The 26,367-nt window shown below is 37.4% G+C and overlaps 1 protein-coding gene across 1 annotated transcript in view; it reads right to left on the bottom strand.

Annotated features, from left to right (window-relative positions):
* Positions 1-9,833, bottom strand: part of MICU1 (mitochondrial calcium uptake 1) — a 116,978-nt gene extending 107,145 nt beyond the window's left edge. Inside the window, exon 1 of the mRNA XM_072424499.1 lies at positions 9,674-9,833. The gene's annotated coding sequence lies outside the window, so the exon portion shown is untranslated. The remainder of the gene's footprint in view (positions 1-9,673) is intronic.
* Positions 9,834-26,367: the final 16,534 nt, after the last annotated feature.

The raw sequence follows: 26,367 nt of genomic DNA, 5'->3' as shown, positions 1-26,367 counted from the left end.
GGTGGGTTACACACACAGAGACATGGGATAAATAGTATATACATGTTACTGGAAACTAAAAGTACTAAGGCCAAAAACAGTAAATCTTTTTACAGAAATAAAATCTACAAAAATATATACAAGAATGCTAATGCATTTCACTCAATTAAAATATTTTTAGTCAATGCACCTGCACACTTTTGAGTGAGAATGTACATGTAAGAATCGGAATAAGATCTTGTGGTGTGTGGATTGTGACTTACAGACAACACTGGTAACATCTTTACACAGTGTAACTACATTTATAAATATTGTATTAAGACTAATTATCTGAATTCTGTACAGACAATTCTGAAATTTAGACCCCTGGCTTCCTACAGAGTGAGGAAGGTGATGTACTTATATCCTGATTTGTCCAAGTGCAGCTTCTTTTGTCCCTTCTCTGCCTCTTGCTTATTTAGAGGATAATAAATAAGCATTATATCGCTAATGTAATTACAAGCAGTGCTCAACCCAGAAATATTTTTAAGCTGGGTGGGAAGAAATTGTAGGTGGGTGGCAGCCCCTGTATTGTGACCAAAAACCTTTAGTAACCACCCAAAAACAGCTGGGTGGTGCACCCAGCTAAAAGGGCCTGGGGAGAACCCTGACAAGGAATATAATTCAGAAAACAGTAAAGCTGAGTAATAATAAAGTGTTACATGGAGTTTTCCACTTAACTGCTACTAAATAGACAACTCTGGTGCCTACATATAACCCAGGCTAATCGAGGTGCCAGCAGTCCCAGAACATGGAAATATCTTGCATCATTTCTGTTTAAGGATAAAGCTCTCCCCGTCTCTGGCCAGTGAAGTATCCTCAAAAACTAAAAAGTGGACAAAAGCAAGCATGCAACTATCAATGCAGAAGCTGCATGGAGTGTGGAAAAGGTTCCACAGTTCTTCAGCCTAGTGCATATGTGTCCCTAAGCTACTGACCACTAGGTCAGCGAGTTCAGCTATGGTAAATATGGTAAAGCTTTGGTAAACCTGAGCTACGGTACCGCTGTTGTCTCAAAGCCTAATGTCATTTCCTGCAAAAAAAAAAAAAAAGTTTCATTTTATTAGATAAAGCACCTAGGAATGAAAATGACAAACATGCATTTACCTTTTACCAAGGATGGACAATGTTATAATTGTATTTGTTTATTCAAGGAGTTTGTATTGCATGTGCCACCAACAATATCTAACAGGTTATCATCATTAGGCTCACCTAAGTCTGCTTGATGTTGAAAAATATTTTCCCTAATATACGGTATGTATCTATTAATGTATAAATAATCATTTATATTTTATTCTTCCTCCCACTAGCAAAGATAGTTATAGGAAAGACTGAAAAATGCATTTACATTAATGGGGAGATGATTCTTTAATGCCCGACTATAGAAGTCACTGCACATATAATATAGCATTTATATTTATTTTAAATATAAATTAGTTGGATGCTGTGACAGAGGAGCTCTCTAGATATATATGCTGAGTAAAGAGAAAATTGTCATTCAGCAAAGCTATGAAATGAGTGGTTTATGTAGAAAGGTTCCCCTTCCAATGAAGGTTAATAGAAGCAGTAAGGGATTTCCCTAATGGATACATTAAGTAGAGTGCTTCTGTGATGAGGGGAATTGGTGTTCCGTGTGTGACTTCATACAGTAGAAGTAATATGCTTTTCTGCTGGCACCTTCTATCTCTCTATGGTCCTAAAGAGTCTGATAGCGAGACTTCAGCATTTTAATGAGAACAGTCTCTTCAGTATCTAAGCCTCTTCAAAGCCATCTGTATTATTATTATTATTATTATTATTATTATTATTATTATTATTAATAAACAGGATTTATATAGCGCCAACATATTACGCAGCGCTGTACATTAAATCTGTATTATCACTACATGTACTCAACACTTAAAGTTTGTATTTTATAAAACATCTAAGGAGCCAGTAAAAAACAAAAAACACACTGCATCTCCTCTATATTAGAGGCAATGTAACAGCCAGAAACATAATTGATTTATCAAAATTAGGAGATTGTGGAGCTTTGGAAAAGTACAGACATGATAAAATGAAATTACATCCTCTTTAAATTCTAAGATGTTGTTCTTCAGGAAAAAAATAAATCTGGTATAAAGTCCTAAAATTTGGTAAATGCAACCTCAGGCCAACACCAACAAGACATATTACACCGTCATGAAATATTCAGCAAAGTCAAAATCCAAAAACTGTCTGTAAAAAATTAAGTTATTATTAGTTATAATTATTATCACTTCCATGGGGATTAAGAGGATGTAGAAGTTAATAAAATGCACTTGATTAAATAGATTATCAGTAAGTGTGACCACGTCTATAAAAACAGAATTTGTGGCAGTTTGCTGATTGGGAGCTTTCAGGTGTGTGTGAACATAATGTCAAGGAGAAAAGACATCAGCAAAGACATCAGATTATTATCTTAGCAAAGAAATTGAATGGGAGCAACAATTATTGCTGGGAGAGGTTAGAAGGCCATTCCCAAACAATTTGAAGTCCATCATTCTGCAGGATGAAAGAAGATTCAATTTTAGACAGATAATACAATTGAAGCATTTAGGGCAGTTTCCAATCTTTCTCAGGCGTGGACATCCCACATAATTCACCCCAAGCTCAGACAGTGCATTGGTGAAACAAATTGCAAAAAACCCAAGAGCTACATCTCAAACTGTACAGGTCTCAACTTGTTAAACTTTGAAGTTCATAGCAGTACAATTAGAAAAAGACTGAACAAGTTTGGCTTGTTTAGAAGGGTTGCTAGGAGAGAGTTTCTTCTCTCTAAACAGAACATGGCAGCATAGCTTAGGTTTGCAAAGTTGAAATCAAACAAACCCCAAGTCTTCTTGACACAATAGGCGTGATTTATTAATGCTCTCCAAGTCTGGAGAGAATACACTTTCATCAGTGAAGCTGGGTGATCCAGCAAACCTGGCAATGGATCTGGGCCAAGATTCAAAACATTTGCTAGCAAATAGCAAATGACTGAGGAAATCCATTCCAGGTTTGCTGGATCACCCAGCTTCACTGATGAAAATGTATTCTCTCTATCCTTGAAACCAGAAGCTTTGTACTAAAAATCATAACTTCTGCCTCCAGACACATATGGCAGGTTAGGTACACTTGCTCTTGAAACTTTAAGATTCTTGACAATCTTGTAAAATTTTTAGTTATTACTACTGATCTTGGCATGTTAATCCTAAAAGATTTCAGTCTTGCTTGCCTTACCCTGTTGCTGACCTCTAGTTTTCCACCTGATGTTTAAAGGTAATATGCCTTAAGGCATATCAAAAATTGTGATTTGATAACGCTCCTTCAAAAGGGAGCTATGCTCTTTTTTAAAGTTTTAGCCATTTAATATTATCATCATCTTGAATAGATATGTATGCATTTGAGTTCAATTTATTCTAAATCTTATCATTGTGTTTTATGACACCTACTTAATTAAAAAAACTCTACGCTACATGTATATTCTTCTATCGGACATGTTTGTTCTTTTACCTAAATAAAGCTAGACTCCAGGTAACAAGAAAAAACACCTACTGCCATGGAAAAGGGAACCACTGTGTTCCTGAAACATTAGTCTTGTGTGGAACTTCATTACTGTATTGGATTTCAACCCATGTTCTGCTAGCCACAATATCACATTGAATTAGGCACCATGTTCATTATAGAACTGGGGAATAATGAGTTAGTCCAGTAAAGAGTGTAGACGGCAATAAAAAAAAAGTTCTGAACAATTATTATCTATAAAACAAAGAAATAAACCTGAACTTAGTAAATGTTTATAAAATATGAACCTTTTCTTCAAATACTATGTACTAGTATTGATGTCTCGCTACCCTAATTTGTTATAAATAAAATTGTATCACATTGTTGTTGCACTTCTAATAGTGGCTTTTATGGAACACAATGCACTACAATTTCATCATATTTACATAATATAATAATTTACCATATATTTTATTGCTATGCTATGTTTTAAGTCAATGTGGTAAGCCAACAAAAACACCATTACTACAAAAAAAAAATAGGACAAACTAAAATCTCAGAAATTCCAACAGAGAAATCTCCAAAACAAGTCCAGAAATGTTTGCAACAACTTAATTAACACATTAATTCCAGCAACATATTAGATCAGAAAATGGTATTTTCCAGCTAAACACTATCATTGAAATGCTTTAACATATTTTGTTGTAGTGGGTAGTTTTCCTATTCTGAAGGAGTAGGGTAAGAAAGACAATAACCACTGCACTAAAAATAAAATTGAGGTCTGTGCTTTGTATTAAAGGAGAAATTGTAATTGATTTGTTAAAAAAAAAAAACCTTTATGGGACAGCAAGAGGGCAGCAACTATCCAGAATAGAAGGAATTCCTGTGGCAGTGACTCAGCGGCAAAAGGAATGTGGCTGCACTGGGATAGTAGTACCAAGTGGTAGTAATGTTATATACATACATACATACACACACATAGGGCTCTATTTATAAAACAGGCAATCAGACATTCCCTCCAACATTCCCTCGTAGAAATTATTACTGCCATTGAAACACAGACCTGAAAGATTCCCACGAAGGATTTACAGATTCCTTGTTTTTTAAAAAAAAAGCCCATAGTATGTTTCAAGTATACTGCACTAATGTATTTTATTATTATTGCTGTGGGATTGTACTGCAGTATTTGTAGAACTAGGAGAGGAACTGGTTAAAATTAAGACTAAAGAGAAATGCAGCCTTTTCAGAACACTGCAAATAACTCAAACAAATAAAACCAGGTTAACCATACACACTTGGATTATGTCAGGATAGACCTTAAAATGTGAACAACTGTATAATGGGAATTCAAAAGAGCACAACAAGAATTTCAACAAGTACACAAATAGTAAAGATCATAAAAATGCATTTAGGATGTGAAAATGCTATTGTATACCCCCTGGTTCATGTGTCTTAGTTACTGTTTTCAGGACCTGGCACCATAACATATTAGGAGATTGCGTATGTGAGTTAACTGGTAATTAAAGTAGTAAATTAGAAAGTAAATTAGAGTAGCAACATATGCCTTGGCATTTAAGCAACTTGCTCTACGTTAACTGTACTGTTAGCTGTACTTTCCAGTAATTCTTCCCCTAGGATCCTTTTGTTTTTTGTGCTCTGTGCTCCAGTGACCTTTTATGTTCCAGTTACCCCAGGTATGACCATGCAACCCTTAGGCACACGTGACCCTGTGCACTGCTGTAGCCCTACATGTGATCCTGTGACCCCATCAAAGTCTCTCCCGTTTCCAACCTACGCTTGATGCCTGTTGTCTTTGTACACCAGTAATGTTCATCAGGTCTTACTGCATGACTTTTCTGAGAGAATCCATTACAATTATATACCAAATTTCTACTTTGCAGCTGTGAAGGAATTCTCTAGTAAAACAGTTGCTGGCAGGAGGCTGTACAGCAGGAAAACACATCATACACATACAAAAGTGGTGGATGCTGAACATTTCAGTTTGTACTTGTTATTTTAAACTATATTTCTTTACCTAACAGCTGCATTTCACGGTGCAACGTATTACAGAAAAACATACATTTTCATATATCCAGTATTTTTAGCTGAGCAACAGAAGCTGTACTGATAAGCACAATAAATACACGTATCTTGAGTTGGCATGTTATTATATTATTATTATTATTAAACAGGATTTATATAGCGCCAACATATTACGCAGCGCTGTACATTAAATAGGGATTGCAAATGACAGAATAATACAGACAGTGATACAGGAGGAGAGGACCCTGCCCCGAAGAGCTTACAATCTAGTAGGTGGGGGGAATTTCACACACAATAGGATGGGAGATATGTAGTGTGGGAAGTAATGAGGGTTTAGCAGACAGAAGAAGATGGGTAGGCAAGTTTGAAAAAATGAGTTTTGAGGCATGTATGTATGTATGTATGTATGTATATACACACACCAAAGAAATAGGAAGACTTCTGGAGGAATGTTCTATGTGTGTGTGTGTATATATATATATATATATATATATATATATAAATACTCCAAATCTGGCCACTCTTGACTCGACTACACAGTGTAAAATGTTTCCTTGTCCATTAACAGTTCGTGCAATTAATGTATTTGGTAACTCATATTGGCCTAGAATATATATCCAAATAAATAATTTCGATCAATTGTAAAACCTGGTTTTTAAAAACTAAGCAAGGTGAACTTTACTAACCCTACACTGTACATAACTCAATCCATGCCTTGCCTCTGACACTATTTTTAAAATCTCCCTGCAGTTAATATTTACTTGTTCATATTCTCATAATTCTGGAATCCTCTTTCATCAAAAAAAAATTGAGCAAAGATTCCCTGCATCTGCCCTCCACATCACTTAAAAACACGATATGTAGGGGCTGATGGAAGGAGCCACAATGCACTGGTGGATCAGGCATCCATCAGACCAGTGTGCTTGATGCTGAAAGATCTTAAATTAGGATTCTTTATCTAAACAAAAGGAGTTAATTGAGTTGCACAGAAACATAGGCAGATATTAATTGCTTACATTGCAAGAACAACTACGTTTCAGGTTTGAAATATCGTCCCTATATAAAAAAGACAAAAAATGTCCCTGTCCACCTCTTTGCTCTATTTATCATCATTGGTATTTTGCTAAAACCATCCTACAAGAACCTCAACATTGGGGAACGAGGCTTTGTAAAAAAAAAGGAGATACTACTACCAAATACTACAAGCAGCGAGAATGTAGGTACCTCGGTGCTCAGTAAGAGTTGCTATTATGAATGGAGGATCTCACACTATTGGGAGTTCGGATGCCTTCTTATCATACAATTTTTCCCAGTATATGTCGCACTTCCCAAGTGCTAAGACCTGAGACACGGGTGTCAGGGAAAGCATTAGACCTCCTCCTTTGCCTTTTTAGGTTTACTTGTGGACCCCAAGTTATTAAGATCAGGTGGAGGTAGCTCAACCAGGTCCGACTTTTACAAATAAATTCACTGTACTATTAGTAAGAGAATACATGGACATCCCAGCCCACTCTGCAACAGCTTACTGGAATACTAAGGGATTTCTGGTTTACTACATGAATGAAAAAGTAAGATCTGGGCAGAACAGATTAGTATGTTTTCAGTTTCAACATAAAAATCTTATTGGTAAAGCCAAACTAAAAAAGTATTTTATGTGTAGCTCCAATGTGGGACTGTAAACAGCACTCCTAGGCTACGTACACATGACAGATGATTCTCGTCTATTAATCGTCTCAGGGCTGGTATCAGACAACAATTTGGCATGTGTACAGCGCTCGTATGATGAATGATTGTAATACAAGTGAAGATAAGAGAGCGCAGCAGGGTGCCGCTCTGTTTTTCCCTTTACCCTCTACATAGAGCAGAACTGCGCTGTATTAACAGCACCCATTCATGCACCTTTCAGTCTTATGTTATTGAAAAGGACCGTGAAAGATGCTTTCCAATTACAATTATTGAACGGGTGTTCCCAGCCTTAGTCATGAAAGACTACAACTTTACTGACCACTACTGCACCCACAGCATATTAATTACACACAAGAAAATTCAAAAATGCACAAATGTGCTTCTCTCTTGATCCTCAGAAACACTTACGTTTCTCTACTGTTACCCACAATTTTCCATTGACCCCCTTACAATGAATAGGCAGACATGTGTGCCACTTTGCTGCCTCCAAACTGCACACACTCAATCCTCAGATGAATGTGTGCGCTTCTCCAATGATCCTCAGATGGATGCGCCTGTTACTCTGATCCCCAGATGCCCACAGACCTTCTCCAATATTCTCCAGATGCACACAGGCCTGCCTCTCCAGTGATCCCCACCATCACCCTGCAGGCTTCTAGACTGTCCGCCAGAGTACATCTACGGACTTTTCAATTGACCCCAATATAGCTTCAACCCCTCTACTGACCCCCAAACAGACCTACGTATGCTTCCCCCATTGTTCCCTACACTTTATTTGCATAACTAAAAACCCCTAATGTAGCCACACACCCCTCCACTAAACAGTAACAAATCCAATTCTGAAGTACATACGTGCATTTGTCCACTGATCACCAAATGCAAACATGTGTTTCCTCAATTCCCACAATGTATCTGAAGGCTGTTCCCTGATCACCAGATGCACATGTGCACTTCTACGCCGATCCACACAAAGCATTTGCTTGCTTATCCACGGTATCTGTGTATTTCTTTGCTGACCCTATATTGCACACATGCATGCTTCTTCACTGATCCCCACCAGATTCTCTGCCAGACCCAACACAATGAATTGACAAGCCCACCTACGGAGTTCCAATGTCTTTCTGCTGAGCCCGAATGAAGCTACCTACTATTCTAGTGATTCTTAATTGCAATTGAATTCTTAATCTTCTTTTCTCAAGCATCTTAACATAGGGGACCCTTGAAATTACTATATTCACAGCTCACATTAGTGTGGTGGTCAGTAGGAAGAATGCCATTGCTGTCACTTATACTGAACTGAAAGGTACAAACTTCTCATTCCTCAACGAACCCCTAGCAACCTCTGAAGGACCCCTGGGTGCCACAGATCCAACGCATATGCTTCTCTAAAGACCTGTCAGTGTTCTCCCCAGCTTAAAAAAAATGTCTGGGTTCAACACTGCCTGTATAACGTACCAATTTTTTTTTCTGAACCTCAGAGTAGCTGCAACTACATACTTTTTTCTTCCCCCAAATACAACTGTAAGTGCCTCTCCACTACCCACCATATGGCATCTGCAGGCGCTGTACCCCACAATGCACCTGCAGGTATCTCTACTGACCCCCCCATGTAGCTGCCTGCTTCTTTGCTGAGTATTGCACCTGCAATAATTGGCTGTTCCTGATTTATTCACGTATATTGACCCTGACCCCTGGATGCACTCAAACACTTCTCAGCTACCAGTGGTGTGCTTCTTTAATGACATAATGCACCCGCACCTTTCCCACTGTCCCCAAAAATGCATCTTTAGGCTTCTCTATGGACCCCCAATGAATACCTTTAATTCTGCGCTGACTTATAATGAAGTCATTTGATTCTTCACTCTTCCCTGACCTCCTCCAAATAAAGCCAGCAAATCCACAATACACTTCCATGTGCTTCTCCCACAATGCATCTGTGGGCCAACTGAACCCCAATGTAGCTGTACGCCTATCACTGACCTCAAAATACACACACTGCTTCTCTGTTGATTTGTAAACACACATGTGTGCTTCTATATAGATGCCCAATATACATGATTTCACCTTTCTGCTGACCCCCAAAATTTATCTATGTTTTCCCCATAGCCCTGTGACTCTAATATTACCCCAATGTATTTGTCCAGTGACCCCCAAAATGTACCAGAAATAGGAAAATGACAATATAGTGCTGACATGTTCAGTAATATGACACAAAATACAAAGATACACAACCAGGGGCACTGCACACACTTAGCAAAGTGACAAGGAATGGTGACAATACTTCGGACTACAAGACAAACATCACCCAAAGCTGACACCACCAGTCAGGAGGAATCCCATTGTACATTCACACATACAACACACTGACACACAACACCGCCTGGGCTTCCTCACACCCCCTTAGCTGTCTGCCACCTACCTGCCCTCTCCAGCCGTCCAGGAAGTGGTAAGTCAGGGCCTCTCAGAGTATTTCTCTGCCCTATTTCCTCTTCCAGATATGGGAACCGAACACACAGCTCACCGCTCCTTCCTACAGCCGGAGACGCTGCCTGAAATACTAACACCAACACCACAGAGAAGACAGGAAGCTCTGCGAACTACAACACCCACAATCCTTCACTCCGACAACACGGAAAACTTTATTGACAGAGAACAAACAGAACTGCGCAACTAAAAAGGAGAAACATGAAACAAATATTTAATATTAGGTTTGCATTTCTCTTCTAGATAAAAAAAAAACAAAAAACAACCAAACCTTTCACTTTATCCGAGCAATTGTTTTTGTTCCTCTGTTTATTAAGGGTTTATTTTTAAGAAATTTTCATACAAAACATTGAAAAACAAAAAAACAAATATAAACTGATAAATATGGTACACAACAAATGTTGGACGTAGTGAAATCACAGTATCCGCAGTATTACAGGATGTAACGAAAAATAAACCCAAACTTAGTAAACCATTTAAGAGATATAAAACCAAGCCCTCCAAATAAAAAATTGTGGAAACATATAATGGAGTTATGATCTTGTTACATGGCTGTATGTGTTTTTTAAAGTTTTATTGAACCCCCCCCCCCCCCCCTTTTTTCTATTTTGTCTCTCCCCCTTATTCTTCATAAAATCTTAAAAAATAAACTAATTGTACATAAACATATAATGGAATACAAACTCACTATAAGGCGGGGAGTAGTAGATATTAGGTAGCAGGTATAGGCAATTTTAAGCTGGGTAGGAATTTTGTGAGTATATGGGGCTGCAATTATTTGGTTTCATACATTGCTTGCAACATATGTGTGTGTTGTGATCTGATGCTGAGAATGCTGTTGGGTACAATGATAACATAACGCCAGCATGCGGGCACAGGGGTTATATTGTTGGCAGCTGGCCAAGGGCTGAAGAGACATTGAACATGTTCCATCTGAAGTTGCCTATCTGTCTTACCTGGAAGGTTGAATTTGGACCATTACCTGGGTGGTCATTGTTAGTGTTAGGGGTTGATCTTGGGTAGATTAGCTCCTGCTTAGGGTAAGACACTAAAAAGGGAGGTTGGGGTTAGGCACTGGAGGAAAGGGGTTACGGTTAGGCACCCCAAAAGAAGGTTAGGCACCAAGAATGAGGGTTCATGTATGAGGTGGGAGTTCGAGTTGAGGTTAGGAACTAAGTAGGGGTGGGGAGGGGAGATTAAGCTTGGGCACCAAACAAGGTTTTTAGCAATGAAGTATTGGACCTCTCAACAGGACAAGTCACCGCTGGAAAGGATGGCAGTGGCATTGTGCATGTGTCTACTTTATTGTGTAACTAAGCCCAAACATAAACGTTTCCTGTCCTATTAGAGACAGTCACTAGTACTCTTTTCTTTCATGTTTGTGAACTCAAAGCTCCATGTTCATCCAAACTTCTCTCCTCATCTACTTCTGCATTGTGCACCTGAATCATATCCAAGGTTGTATGTCCCCCTCAATGAAACTGACACCCTGTGATGTCCTGTGCTCCCTGAGGGTGCCAAGCAGTAAGCTCTCTTAGTACTTTATTACAAACTCATAAACCAGGGGTGCCCAACAGATGGATCGCGATCTACTGGTAGATCGCAAAGGCAACGCAAGTAGATTGCAGAGACTTTCCTTTCAGAAAAAAACTCCACCGTACACAGGAGTTATTAAGTCCAAGTTTTTATTGTTGGAAGATCATTTTGACTTGGTCAATTTAAAAGTAGTTTGTAAGCCACCCCTGTCATAAACACTCATTGGCTAAGATTGGCTTTAGATTGGTGTTTGTCAACCACACTGTCCTGGGCACGCATTTCAAGCACAAGGCATCCAGGAGCATTCTTTAGGTGTTTTCGACATACATTTGCGGCAGAGGTTTGAAGTCTATAAAAACAGCACACTGAGATGCAGCATGAAGCATCTCTAAAACCTCACCACAATCAAAAGCCTGTACAAAAATAGATTTCGATCATTCTGATTCATTTTGTTGATAACCAGGGCTTATGGTTGGTTGGTGACCAATGAACAGTGATCCTGTTGTTAAAAATTGCCCATCTGTACTTAATTTAGCATAACTATTTCTCTATAAAACCTTATAGGCCTACTGGGTAGGCTGGGTACCCAACTGGGTAGATTCAGACCTACTTCCTGTTACTGTCACTGGGACAGGAAATAAGATAAATTCTCTCCAGTGGTAATTTTCTCAGACATTATTATATAATTAAATAAAAAGAACTTACTCAAATAGAAATAGATCCTACAAAAGACGTATTCCGTTCCCATCCTACACTTGTATCTGGGAATCAGATTAAATGACATACTATATGTGACACAAGGTTCATAAGAGTGTCCTGCCAGAGAGATCAATTCTTCATTTGTTTTCTGCTAACAGGGAATGCCCTTCTTCTACATTTTTAATAAGAAGCCAAACACATTTTATCCTTGCTCGCGGGAAACAGAATACTGTAGACTGCTTACTAAACAGAATTTTATAAAACACACATACAAATCAATACAGTAGATTATTTGTCAGGCCGGAATTGCCAGAGTGAAATAACTAGATTTATGTGTGCATTCTATTGGAATTGGGAAAAAAATCAAATATTTATGAGGTGTATGAAGAAACTATTGGAACGTATCTCATGGCAGTGATTGATGTCACATGATTCATAGTATAATATTCCATCTTGATATTTTAATTTAAGACAGAATTAATATATTCCTGTATACCATTGATTCCATCTTACAGGAAGTAATTTTCATCGTGCTTTAATCATAAAACCTTTTACATTTTCTCATTTGCTAAAGTCACTCTGATAAACTGTTTTTTGCTGACACTTTTGTCAAAACTTTATTTTTTTTACATCTTTTGTACAACGATTGCTTTGTATTTCATATTCTATATGACATACTATTTATCATTTTTTTAAACCAATTTACAGTTCAACGGAGTTTCATATTTTACATTAGCCTTAAATATCCAAATGTAATGTATAGGCTTAGGTTACTGTAAAATAATTGGTGATATTTGGTTTATTAGATTTATGACCTTAGAAACTATAATGATTAATCAGCAAGACTGAGACTAGAATAACAAAATGCAATGCCGTTTTTTTAAGCACATTTCTGGCTATACAGTGACTCATGACAGTTTTTTTATTGGTTATTTAGTTGGTGACCTTATGTATTATTGGTAAATGTATTGGCAAATTAGAAGAAAGGAGTTTACAGGTTTCTGAGAGGAGTCACAAGACTCCCTGCAGCTAAAAAGAAAAAAATGGAAAGATGGTTCCACATCTAATTATTAACTTTTTATCAGTTACTTATCATGCCCTTATCAGTGGAGGAAGTAGCCAGCAATGGGTCCCTTTGCAGAACTGACTTGAACCCCCTCTGCTGAACTTACTTAGGGGGCCCCTGTTGGCTAAAGTAAGTCCCGGGCCTTTGTGCAGTGTCACACTTTGCACTTCCCTATGTCTACCCCTGCCCCTCATGCTTTACGAATGCAGGCAGAAGAACAATGGAACATGTGTGGTGGTCTTGCCCTGTGATTCAAAGATAGAGGTAAAGAAAGTAAATCTTCCTATGACTCTTACTGGCTCCTTATTTAGTAAACTAAAACCTGTAGTACCCAAACACACGTTTTGTTGTTTTTTTCTTTTGATGTAGCAGCTTGAATTGTGTTAGCCAAATCATGGAAATCAATGATCCTTTACCTTGAGGGGCTTGAGGTTAAATAAACTGAGTTGGGACTAAAGTGAAGCTCACAGGGCTCTCAATGACAATCTTGTTAAGTCTGATCATGGGGTCGTAGTTATGGGTGTTTCAGTTTTCTTCAGCCTTCCTTTTTCTTCCTTCCTGTACTATTTCTTTTTCTCTAAAAACAATATACCTTCCATATTTACTCAGCAGATCTTTCATGATGTTTAGTATTTCTATCACTCTGAAATTGGTATCAGTCTCCAAGCATAAGCTTGGTATGCTTATGTGCTTTGTATTCTTTACCTATTTTTGTATTATTCTCATTGTTTAAAAACTCAATACCATTCAAGGACATTACCAATAAATAACAATATACCATCACTGGTAACAAAAGAAGCAGGGAGTCTGTACAATAGACTTAACTCAGTATGTACAGTATATTTCCCTAAACCATTATGATCTCTGAATATGGTCTTGTAAAAAAAAAAATAGGTGTACTTCCAGGTATCTGTCAAATATTTGGGTATTTTAGCAATAGCACAGCCAGGATTTACAAGCTTGTGCCATCTCTAAACAATTATCCAAGTGGTGCTGGAGATAGATGCTGATACCTAAACCAGGATGGCACCATCCTTCTGAAAAGAAAAGACCCTGAAGGCATTGTCAAGGGTACCACTGTAATATTTGTAAGAAGTTTTATATACCTGGAAGAGTTACCTATACACAATATTAGGCAACCATGAAAAAATGTTTCTGATGGTAGACTCACTTGAAAATACAGCTGCTATGATAGGGGCTACCATTGCAGACCTCCATCTAAAAATGCAGGTTGCCTGGTCAACTTTTTAATACTTTTAATCATAAATGTGGAAGGAAAATGATAGAAACCGAAGTTAAAAAATGTCAGAATGCCTTATTTCTGTACTTTTTCAGGGTCAGCAACTTGCATTGAAGCCAAACCATCAGCATGAGGGAACATAATGTCTCAGTTGTGCTGCCAATTTGCAAAAAAAGTTGCCTGGAAACCAGAAAGGGTACAGAGAAGGGCAACTAATTTAATATATTTCCTTTAATCTTTAGCATTTACTGCTAAATAATTTTATTTTTTCCGAACGCATCAAATAAACTGCAGTTTGCTCTTATTAAATAATGATACTGCAATCTAGAGTGAATCTTGGTTTTCTTGGGAACACGATTACCATTTCAGTCACAATTATCTACTTTAATTAATGGGAAGGAGAAGCCGAGTTCTTCAGCTGCTCGGAGTATTAAAAAAAACTCTGAGGATAACAATACCTTTGTTCCTCACAGAGTTCTCACAGAGTTTAGATGCTGGGAGTTTTGAAGCCTTCTTCGATAGTCCCAAATCATGTGCCAAATCACTCAACTCATGCTGATCAAATCCCTTACGAACAGAGTCCTCTTCAATTTCAAACTCTTCATCATTGTTATCACCTAGTTCATCACCATAATAATGTTCTTCAAGAGAGGGTAGTGTAACGAAAACACACACTGGGATTTTATCTGAATGAGCCACTGGGCGTATAGCCGATGCCAGTGTTCCCTTTGTCCACATCTGTAAACCTTCGACACACTGCACACCTTATGAGGGGCCCAAGACTTACCTTGATTACCAAGTTTAATTTTGAAATATGCCAAATAGGCTTGCTCTACAAATGTGCTGATGTTTGCCCTTTGACTGGGAATATTGAAACTGCCACAAATATACCAAAATGAATCAGGGTTGTTTAGGCACTTATAACGAGAAACAGCCGAGCCAGACGTGATCTGAAAAAAAGTAGATATGTGTGTAAGTAGAAAAATAAATTTGCTTATTCATTACGTAAAGCAGCACACAACCTCTGATCTCTGTCTTGCGTGTAAATGAATAGCGTATACAAATCCACGCTACAGTAATCGCAATAATATAAGCAGTAGAGAAAAAAACTGACATGATAGAAGAAAACTAACTGCACTTTCAGAATCAGCATACCTATTTTAGTGTAAATAAGCTTAAGTCAACAAAAAATTTGTTCAAAACTGTTCCCCAGTGTTATCCAGAGACACTAACAAATGGCAAATGTGAGAGTTTCCCATGTCCTGGTTCCCTAAAAACACAACATAGGCATGGTCTATAAACCTAGAGGTTATATGTTTTGTTATATTCTCACATTGTACCTCGGTATAAATCCGTTTTGGAATAAGTCCAACTTGGTATAAGTCCTGTTTGGAAACAAACAATTTTGCTTGGTATACAACCTTTGTGCTAAAACTTGTATGGGTCAAAATGAGTCATAACACCGCACACTACCCTTATTTACCTCTCTCGAGACAAAGCCACGACTGGTCATGAGCGTCAGTACGCCAGTTGCTACCATTCAGTGAACAACTGGTGCTATATCTCTCTGTGAATTATATACATCTCCTCCTCCAACCTTCTCAGCACCATCCCAGGAGGCACTTGACTCCATTCAGCATGGTAAAGTGAGGTTAAATTTTCATTTATTTTATCTATTTGCTTTTGTATTTATGTATTTTAGAATTAAGCAGTGTTTAAATTATTGTATACAGCCCCATCAATGTATAATATGCCAATAACATTAGGATTTGTTTTCATGGCAACGGATTAATCATTTTCCTTTTATTTCTTATGGGAAAAATGTGTTTGGGATAAGTCCTGTTTGGTATAAGTCCAAGGATCTGGAACGAATTAAGGACTTATACCAAGGTACCACTGTATTTCTTGTTTATGTGTTTGGAGATCAAATTAGTAGGAAATGTAAATCACTGTGCAAAACAGATGTATTTATTTCATATAAGAGCCACAGAACTGTGATCTCTTAATCATGATCAGTCACTAGGGGGTTGATCCAGATGAGACTTCCTTGACCTTTCAGATCTCCAGGGAACCCCTGGTAAAATTAATAATTTTACAACTCATAGTTTATTAGAGTGCTAGCCATTGGGAAGAATGTCACCCTTACCAAAATCCCTAAAAGATCATTGATATCAGTAAATCTGACATGTGAGGCACAAATTGCTTATTGCTCAAAGATTCCCTAGCAATCTCTAGAGGAATCCCAGGATTCTACAGCACTCTAGTTGAGAAACACTGATCTAGAAACGCATCAATGAATACAACCCTGCATATTAAATCAGGCCTAGTTTTGCAAAGTGTAAATGTTGCGTTAGCATAGAGGTAAAGAAAGAAAAAGAAGAGAGCAGACAGTTCAGAAAATATTTTTTTGGGTTGGTGGAGGCAAGTAGGGGGCATCTGTACTATTTTTGCAAACCAAAATGATTTCTTTTGCACGAGAGAGGTATTTAAAGTAGACACAGCTTCACCATATTGGCAGAATTTACCAACCATTTATGCTACAAAGGTAACAATTTCAACTCATTTAGTAAATCAAGTCCATTTCTTGAAGTCTATAAGAAATTTACAGTATATGTCCAGCCGTGTTGTTGTTTGCTTTTCATCTAAATGTTTAATAAATAAAAGAATGAGGTTTAGGTTAAGTGTACTTTTTCATGTTATATAGGTTTTCTGTAAAAATGTATTTAAGTGTTGGCACCCAAAACAACTGCACCAGTTTTGTTCATGTGGAAAGTAATCTTTACCATCTCAGAATAATTTATTTGCTGTATAGACCTCCATTTGCAGCGTCCCTATAGTTGAAAAATGTTGATCAGGGCTGCAAAGGTGTACCGAAATGGAGAAAATCTATCCTGTTTGCACAGAGAGTTGTAGTGTGACCTTGTAGAATTCAAGAAGCTCCCAGCCAATATGGATTACTGCAAAATCCATCCTTGGGCTTTAGAAATATTTAAATATCTAAATTCATAACCTGCCTGTCAGGATGATAGGCTGTTGTAATATTAGTTACTAATTCAGCCACAGTTTATAAATATAGGCAATAAGGAGAAATACAGGGGAAAAACTGTTAGGGTATTGTGGTAGAAAAATATGCAGAGCCATAAAAATGATAATTAGCTTTGCAATACAAATGGTCACTGTTGAATAATGGTTTAAGCAATTATAAGTAATAGCCTGTCTCTGGGTCTGTCATACGAATATTCCTGGTTCAGTAACTTGCTGAAGTTAGTAAATGAAAATAAAAAAAATGTCTAAATGTGTAATGCAATATTTAGAAGAATTGACATTTATCTAATTAACTGTATTGTGACAAAAGAATGGTAAATACCAGACATGTTTATTATAAGACGTTAGTTTTATCCATTGACAAGATGATGTCTAGTTTGACAAATAGGATGCTGGGTGTCAAAAAGCTAAGGCCAAATTTATACAGTTATGTGTTGATGAGCCATCCATTCTGAATTGTATCCTAAGGCTCCTTTACCATTACTGTATATACTGATGTGCTGCATTGCTACCCCTTTGTTTTTACATTCGGAGGCCAATTTAATGCATGTGCTGCCTTAACACAACAATTATCAACACCGGTCACAATATTATATATATGGTAATATACTGCAAAGGTGCAAATGGCCCCTGTCTAATGTTTTAGAAAAAAAACATTTTTTTTTCATTTATTCAGGTCATTGTATAGTAAGAAGAAGTTAGTCACATTCAACTGGACATATTCTTGTAATGTTGAAAACATGTTTTAACTTTCTCACCAATGTAGAAAAATACCCAAGAGTTCATAATCTAGGCAATAAAAAATTAATTCAGTGATCATGGAATGGTACATGGGCAATGCTGAATATTCAAGACCAGAAGATGTAAAAATGTGTTGAACCACTCTGTTTTAGTTACATAGTCCCATCCTTGTTGTCACAAAGTCTGCAATGTTATTAAATCTTCCAATTAAATGCATAAAGATATGAACTGATGTTAAAAATCCAGGGTAGAAATAGTAAAACAGCATTATAAATGGAAAACAGATGCTGCACCGATCTGTTCTAATTTGACTAAGGTGGTCTCGTTCAAACGTTTTGCAAACTAGTTGTCCTCTGCCCAAAATGTACACCTTATTGTTCCGGAAGTGTACTTTAAACTTATCTGGTTCTATTACTTTACTGGGTGCTGTCACGTTTCAAGCAATGAGTTGGGGGGAGGGTATGTTGGGGGGCTTTATGGCTGGAGCACATAGAGGACTTTCAGCTAGTTTGGGATGCTCCACCATTGACCACTGGGCAGTCCAGAGGTTGAAAGGTGACAAAGAAACCTGGATAGAGGGTTTCTCCAATTTAACGTTATGGCGTCATCTGGAGTGTATAGTGCAAAAAAGGCTGAACAGAATGATAAGTACTTGGTATTTCAAAAATATTACTACCTAAAATTATGTATAAGGCTTTGCATGCTATAAATTCTTGCCACGGTGCTCACTGATAAATTGGACTGAAGATTTATGGGCATTGTTAAAAATGTTACATTTGCCCACATTTGCAAAGAAAGCAAAATGCACTCAAAATTAGAAGTATTTGCAATATGATATGCATGGTGTGCAAGAAACGACTATTGATGAAGTGTAGAAAACACCATTGCTGACACTCTCCTCTTACTAATTATACTCTTTTCCTGATTGTCATACTTATCCATGATTTTATCAATCTCTGTCCTGGAACAAGTATAAATAATTAAGGTTTCAGCTTCATTATGATCTTTTCTATCTGCAGGCTTTTTTTACGATAGTGATTCCAGATATTGAAACCAGAGAACACAGAAATTAGAATTCTGATAAGCAAAACCTCTGTAATTTAGGGAGTATAGGGCAAAAATAGTATACTACCAAATCATGTTAATTTCACAATATAATAAATATATTTGAATTTTACCTAAATATTCTTTTTTTTTCTATGAAAACATTTAAAAACATGTAAATAGAATAGAGGCATTCTACCATTTATTTTTAGATTACAGCCATCCACAGTATTAATATGTATGCTGGCTTGCTTTGCTTCAGTAAATCTTAGCCTCGGTTCTTCTGCAATTTTCAATGACGTGTAAGCAAGCACTCAACATAAAAAGTGAAAAGGTATATCTTTACTGAATTCAAGATGTAAAATGTGCACAGAAATTGTGAATAGGTCAACCGCCTTGGTTTAAAAAAGGTGCATCTATCAATATACAAACATACATAGGCAAACAACCCTAATTACTACCCCACAATAAGTATGTAGTAATATTGTATACAATTAATGTTGCTCAGTTTCAGATAAGGTGCTCAGTTCCAATGCCTATTGCATAAGTCTGATTTCTTCAGGATGGAGATGCATGGTCCCGACACAGTCTTTTCTGCTCACTATTCTTTGTCTCCTCTGTTTTTTGTCTTTTTTATCATCCCGTGCTTGTGCCTTCATTCTGACCCCTCACCCATTTTCTATGAACAGATTCCTCTGTTACTGGATGAACTGGATAAAGCAGTTGATTTGAATAAATGCCAAATTGTATAAACAACGATTTTCATGATAGCTATAAAAAACACCAAAATGGCAACTGTAGCACAGGGTTGAAACCCAACTCTGGGCAAAATCAAGCCCCCCTTATTTTCTCCTACTCACCCTTATCCCACTTATTCCCAACTTTTTCTTAAAGAAAAACATCTAACACCCATTTTGGTTACCTGACTCAACTATCATGTGATTCTCTGTAATATTTCTTCAAGTATGGGATACCAGTTTTCAACCACTAACGTTAATGCCCACCCAAGATGCCAAGATGTCACCATTTGATGCCTTTCCAACCCTCTGAGGACCTGGTTGGTAAACTCTTCTTACAGCCAGTGGTAAGCATCCATTACCTAGAGTGCAATATAAGCACTTGTCTCACACCATAGCACTACACTAATGAAAGACCTTTACCTTTCACATCCCCATGGATTGGGTAAGAATTTAGGGCATTTAGGTAGATGTTTTAAAATCATAAGGTGTAAATCTGTTAAAGTATGTGATAAAGGCAATTTTTACCCTCCCCCTTCCATCCCAAAAGGCAGCTTTAGGCTTGCCATTGATTAATTACTATACAATAATTTAATTACACACCTATCTTACAAGCAACTGAAGCTTGACTCCTCCTGCACATTCCATGGTTTATTTACCACAAGTTAACTGAAGAAATTGTTTCTTCAGGCAACAATTAGAGTAAATGATCAGATGCAAAATGTATTTTCAGCATGCTGGAAAAGACTTTATGTTCTAAACAAACCTATTGTATGTTGTTTCATGTCCAACCAGCACAATAAATAATAATAATACTTGTAGGTTCCATTCTTATGAAAAAGTGATCAGTTTTAGGCTGTTACAAAAATGGTTTGTCAGCAGAATAGTTGTCCTTTAATGTAAAAGATCTATACCTTCATTAGTAGCAAGGCAACAGACCAGATTATATTGATAAATTCACACACACCACATGATAAACACAGAGATACTTATCTTTAAATAGAAAGTTGTGAGAAGACAGATGAAAATGTGTCAGAGACAATCAATGAGGGGATGTACTTTTCAGATTTCAACATGTCGATTTTCTTTATCTACAATATGGGCAGCTGCACACTGAATATCAAATGCTGAGTGGAAACAAAGTCTGTGTTTACGGAATATATTTACTGGGAGACACAAAGTTTCCACATATGCTTTTTAAAAGCATTGTTCAGATGTTGTATTGATGAAAATGTAACCAATTGTGTTGCATATAGGAAAAGTTATTGCATATTTATGTCATGTTTTTGTTTTTGAGTTAGTTGCCCTTTTTCGGGACAGACTATTCAATACATGTAGATACGGGGCCTTATGCTTCACTATCTAAACCTACTTCAGAATAATGGTATTTACACAGTGGAAATCAAGCACACATTACACCGAAGAAGAGGGAAACATAGGCACATTTAACAAGTTCTGAAAGAACAGAGAGGAGGTAAAGATCTTAACCATGCCCGGGTTGCTTAATTTTGTGCAAAGAGCTGAAAGAGGAGATCTTCTGCCATTGGTTTCCTATTCCTGGTTTTGCTTTAGATTAATTCATTTTATAGAGACCAGCAAAGGAAGACAACAGTAGGCCACTAGTAAAGTTACACTTGTTGGTGAACTCCTATTGGGGTAATCTTAACAAAGGTATGGGGGGCACCTGATGTGTTTGTAGGATTCTGGTGTAAAAGGGGGACCCTGATGGTAAAGGGTTTGACTGTGATGTAAAGGGGTCTCTTGTTTTAAAGGTGGAACTCTTTAAATGGTAGGTGTCTTGTCAAAAAGTAGCACTAGGGCCCATATATCTGTGGATAGAAGACCATCAGCAAATGTGCCATGGTAGAAGCAGAGGCATATATAACGCTGTGTATCGGTTTCCAGCTTCAGAAGGACATATAGCTCACCTTTCCATAGTACCAGTGCATGCCACAATCTTGGAATTGCCTGCTGCCAGACTCCAATAGTTCCTTATCTCCCTGCCACAGGAGATGAAGTAACAACTTAACAAATTCAAAGTGTTCAGTGCTTATTGTTCAGCTGCTGACACTCACTTTAAGTCTGTCTGCCTGTTTTTTTTTCTTTCTTGTGTTATGCAGATGTAGAGAATGCAGAGCCTGGCAGCTTGCTCTGCCTTGTCTGGATACTGTTGACCCTTCGATGCAATACGATGCGATAGTAATTGCTTGTATTGAAAAAATTAATTGCTACACAAGCAAACAATTTTTTCAATAACTATGCCTTTAAATAAAAGTCTTGAAGTAATAAACATGCAATGGACTTTTTGAAAAACAGGTTAAAAGTAAATCTGGCAAATCAACTTAAATCACAACAATTATCTATAAGCATCAGTTTTAAAAACCTGGTTTCCATGGATTTTTAAAAGTCCATTGCATGTTTATTACTTCAAGGGCATATGCTTAATATGATGCTCTGTGTTTTCACTAATAAGTTAATGAGTCTCTATGATGTCCCCTGAAGAAGCCTACAAGGTGAAACGCGTGGGAAAAATGTGTATTCACTTTCTTAATGCTATCTGACCATATGTAATCTCTATAATGTGGTCACTTGATTAACTGTATATCTTATTGTTACAAATAGTTGAAACTCTGTCTAGCAATCAATTTGTTTCAATACAACCAATTACATCATTGCCTTTAGAAGCCTTTTCTTTTGTCTCTTTTAATCACATACCTATTCAGTATTAAGTCTATAAGTAACTATCAGGGATCTTATCCTCATTAATCTATTGTGCTTTGTGTACCTATCCTTTGCACCACTTCCCTGAATATGGCTCCACCACTCCTCCAAACCTCCAGCTCAGCTCTGCGCATCACAAGTGGTTACAATGACCTCTTCCCAACCCAATTCCCCTGTAACAGAACTAGCCTCTGCTTAGCCAGTGGACCTAAGAATGCAAAGTTTTAAATGCTTACTGGAGATCCCAACAAGTAATAAAGCCCACCAATATCCAATCCACCAATATCTACAAAAGATTTGGGTGGACTTACTAGAGAACTAATTTACTTTAACCAAGCCTAGAATTTTAGTTTTCTTTAAAATTGTTAATAAGATCGATACATTTTTCAAAACAAGGTCATTTTATTTATACATCCAAAGCTATTTTTGATACCAATAATTTTGCATGACATTGCGAAGAGAATCTAAGACAATCCTTTTTATAACTTCATGCTGTAATTTATTTTGGAAAGAGATTTAATCAGTATAAAACATAATACTTAAATGCACAGTGCACAGTTGGTACAAGAACCAGAAATTTGGATAATGGAATAAAATTGGTATTTTGCCATCAGGCCTCCACGCTGTGCTTAATTATCCTATTTAATTCCACCTCACATTCACATGTACCACTCAAATGAGTAAAAACATCATTATTGTTAGCTCTGTTTTATAGACAGCAATCTATCATTTTACAACTTCAACAAAACCCAATGTATGTACTGTAGGCCAAGATACGAATAGATATGGAGAGCAACTGAGATGATTAACACTGGGTTGTTGAAGTACTGGAACAGTTTGGAATCACACACTACTAATGTACAGCCACTGCAGATATCAATTAAGGAAAGTCACATTTTAAATATTTTATCCTTTAACCTGCTGCTTTAAAACTTTATTAGTTATGTGGGAATGTAATATATACTAGAAAATTATATTCTGAGCATTAGGAAGGTGACTACATGTATGGACATTTGAAGGTATCTTCGGACTATATGAACTACATGCTGAGTCACTTTTTAATAGCAATAGGATTTTGATCAAAATCTGAGTGTAACTGCAGTTGATGAAGCATCCTGTGTTAGGGAGATGTTTTTGAACAAATTTAGTCCAGAAATGACTGTGCATGCACAAACACTTTGCTAAATGTTAAACAATTTTAATAGTAAAGGATACTTAAAACATAAAGGAATATGCCAGCAGTCTAATTAAAAAATACAAATGATTTTGGGTTTAAAAAAACAAACAAAAAAGAAATAAAAGTGCCCGTGCTCTCTGGAACCCTTTTTGCCCTATGGTACTGCTACATACAGTTTGCAAATTTTCAGGATTGTCATTCATCACAATCAGACAGTCCTGATGTAGAGGTGGGACATATGACTTTTTCCATAAAGCCTCACACAGTATTCTATCCGATCCAACAAATGATCGATAGCTTTTAAATTATCTCCATAATATTCCAGACTTTGGCTTCCAACACAGTAAAATATGAAAGTACAAGCACATGCATGACTCCAATACTTTTCAAGGGCCACCGCGACTCTCTGGAACTTTCTTCCTCATCCTAGTAGGCTTTCTTTATTAGGGTAACACAGAGTCTATTTAGTTACCTTCACATCAAAGCTCACTTCATTATAGTTATCTCTACACATTATTATTAATTCAGACAGATGTGTAAGGGTATCTCATACCAATGCCAATGCCTAGATGTTATGGTATCTCTTTTTAGTGACAACCCCTGGTTACAGAGTAGAAATCTTTTTGTTTTAATCCTAGTCCACTGGATGATCCAGAGGACTCGGATTGAACTAAAAAGATTTTAACTTCACACATTAGTAAATCAGGACCTTTGTCTAATTTTTGGGAGAGTGAAAACTATGGCTATAAATCATAGTGAGAAGCAAAGTCATGAGGCCATATGTCAAACATTTCATCATCAAAGAAGAAGCTATCACCCGATTTACTAAATGAAATAAAATATCTTGTTTCAGCATCTCTTCACATGCTGCCTTTACTATTCAAACAGAAAGACTAAAATTTTCTTGCTCTACCCAAGCCATTAGAGACTGGGAAGGTGTTCTTCACTATGATCCTACAGCAATTGTCCAAAATTTTAGAGAGTACTATACTGGTCTTTACACGACCGTACACAATGAAACAAATAATGGAGGGTCTACTTGGAAAACAAGATTAGATGGGTACCTTTCTAGTTGTAACCTCCCCCCTTTAAAAGAATAAATAATTGATAAACTGAATTACTACATTTCTCCAAAGGAGCCCACCAATAAATCTTTTCCTTTTTTGAACAGGGCACCCAGGCCTGATTGTCTGCCTTACCTATACAATAAGACATTTGCTTCCCAACTTCTCCCCTACTTGTTCTCTCTTTATAACAGAGTTATGCAAGGTACTGCGCTCCCTCCCACAGTCCCACCTTGCACTCTTAATACCTGGAAAAGTTACCACATATCCGACTAGCTATCACCCTATTGCGTTGTTGAACCCTGATCTCAATATTTTTTAAGGATCCTGGCCACACAGTTTTGGATGTTTCTACTGGCTGCTGTATTCAAGGACAAAGTTGGTGGTTGGTGTTAATACCCCGAGAGCCACAGATATTGTAGATGCCGTAAATTGGATGGAGAAATGAGCGCTAGTGATAAGTATAGACACCAAGAAGGCATTTGATCATCTTAGCTTCCACTTTTTATTCCGTACGCTCTTTTCAATTGGCATTTGGGGCCCATTTTATCACTCAGTTCAAGCACTGTATTCTTGCCCTACTGTGGAGGTTAAGGTCCCTCATGCCAAAAAAATCAGACCTATACCGGCACACACCAGGGATGTCCACTTTCTCCCTTGTTGTTTGCTCTCTGCATCAAACCCCTAGCCCGTGTCATTTAACAGCATCCCGATAATATTTGGATCCCAATTAAGACCAAGGGGTTTAAATTAGTCATCTCCTCACCTTAAACAACCTTCTGGTTGCAGGCTTTAAGATCAATACTGACTAAAGCAGAATCTATACCTATCAATTTAGACGCTGATCCACTCCTAAGGCTACAAAATTATTTCCTCTACAGGAAGAAGGACTCTGGAGGATACCTGGAGGTTTACATTACCCGAAAAATATCAGTCTCTCTACAAATCTAATTATCCCTCAATGTTTCAGGAAATTGGAGCGTTATTACAAATGTGGAAATTAATTCTCCTTGTTTAGATGTTTAACCGCCATTAATATGTCAATTCTTCTGAAACTGCTATATCTTTTGAAAACCGTGACAGTTCCCCACTTCATACTTAGGCTTCTGCAGGCTGATGTTCTGAATTTAATATGGGGTTACAAGCACCACCATCTCTATTGGTCGATTCTCAAAAAAAGGCAAAAGGTGGTTTGGGTGCCCCAACCTTTCTCAAATATTGCCTTTACCCACGTTTACTAAGTAGCATTTTGGGCTATCCTTGGAGCATTCAACCAATGAACGGAGATCACAAACTGTGGATGGCCTTGGTACACCCTAAATCTATGTTGTGGAGCTTATCTTATCCCATAGCTGACTCTTTTGACCCCAATTTGTTGACTAGGCTCCCCTGGCTGGTGTGCGGATCAGGAAATGACAGTCTTGGCCCATTTGGTGACATATCAGAGTGGGTCAGGATAGGTCCACGTAGCTAAACTGCCAAAGTGCCTTGTGTGTGACTCAGACTCCTCTCATTTGGCCGGTGTGCAGTGTTGTAGCCGCCATCTTATCCACCGTTTT

This window comes from Pyxicephalus adspersus, chromosome 10, assembly GCF_032062135.1.
Source record: "Pyxicephalus adspersus chromosome 10, UCB_Pads_2.0, whole genome shotgun sequence".
NCBI classification, from domain to species: Eukaryota; Metazoa; Chordata; class Amphibia; order Anura; family Pyxicephalidae; genus Pyxicephalus; species Pyxicephalus adspersus.
Note: the sequence above shows the minus strand (reverse complement) of the source record. Positions and strands in the feature narration are given on the sequence as shown.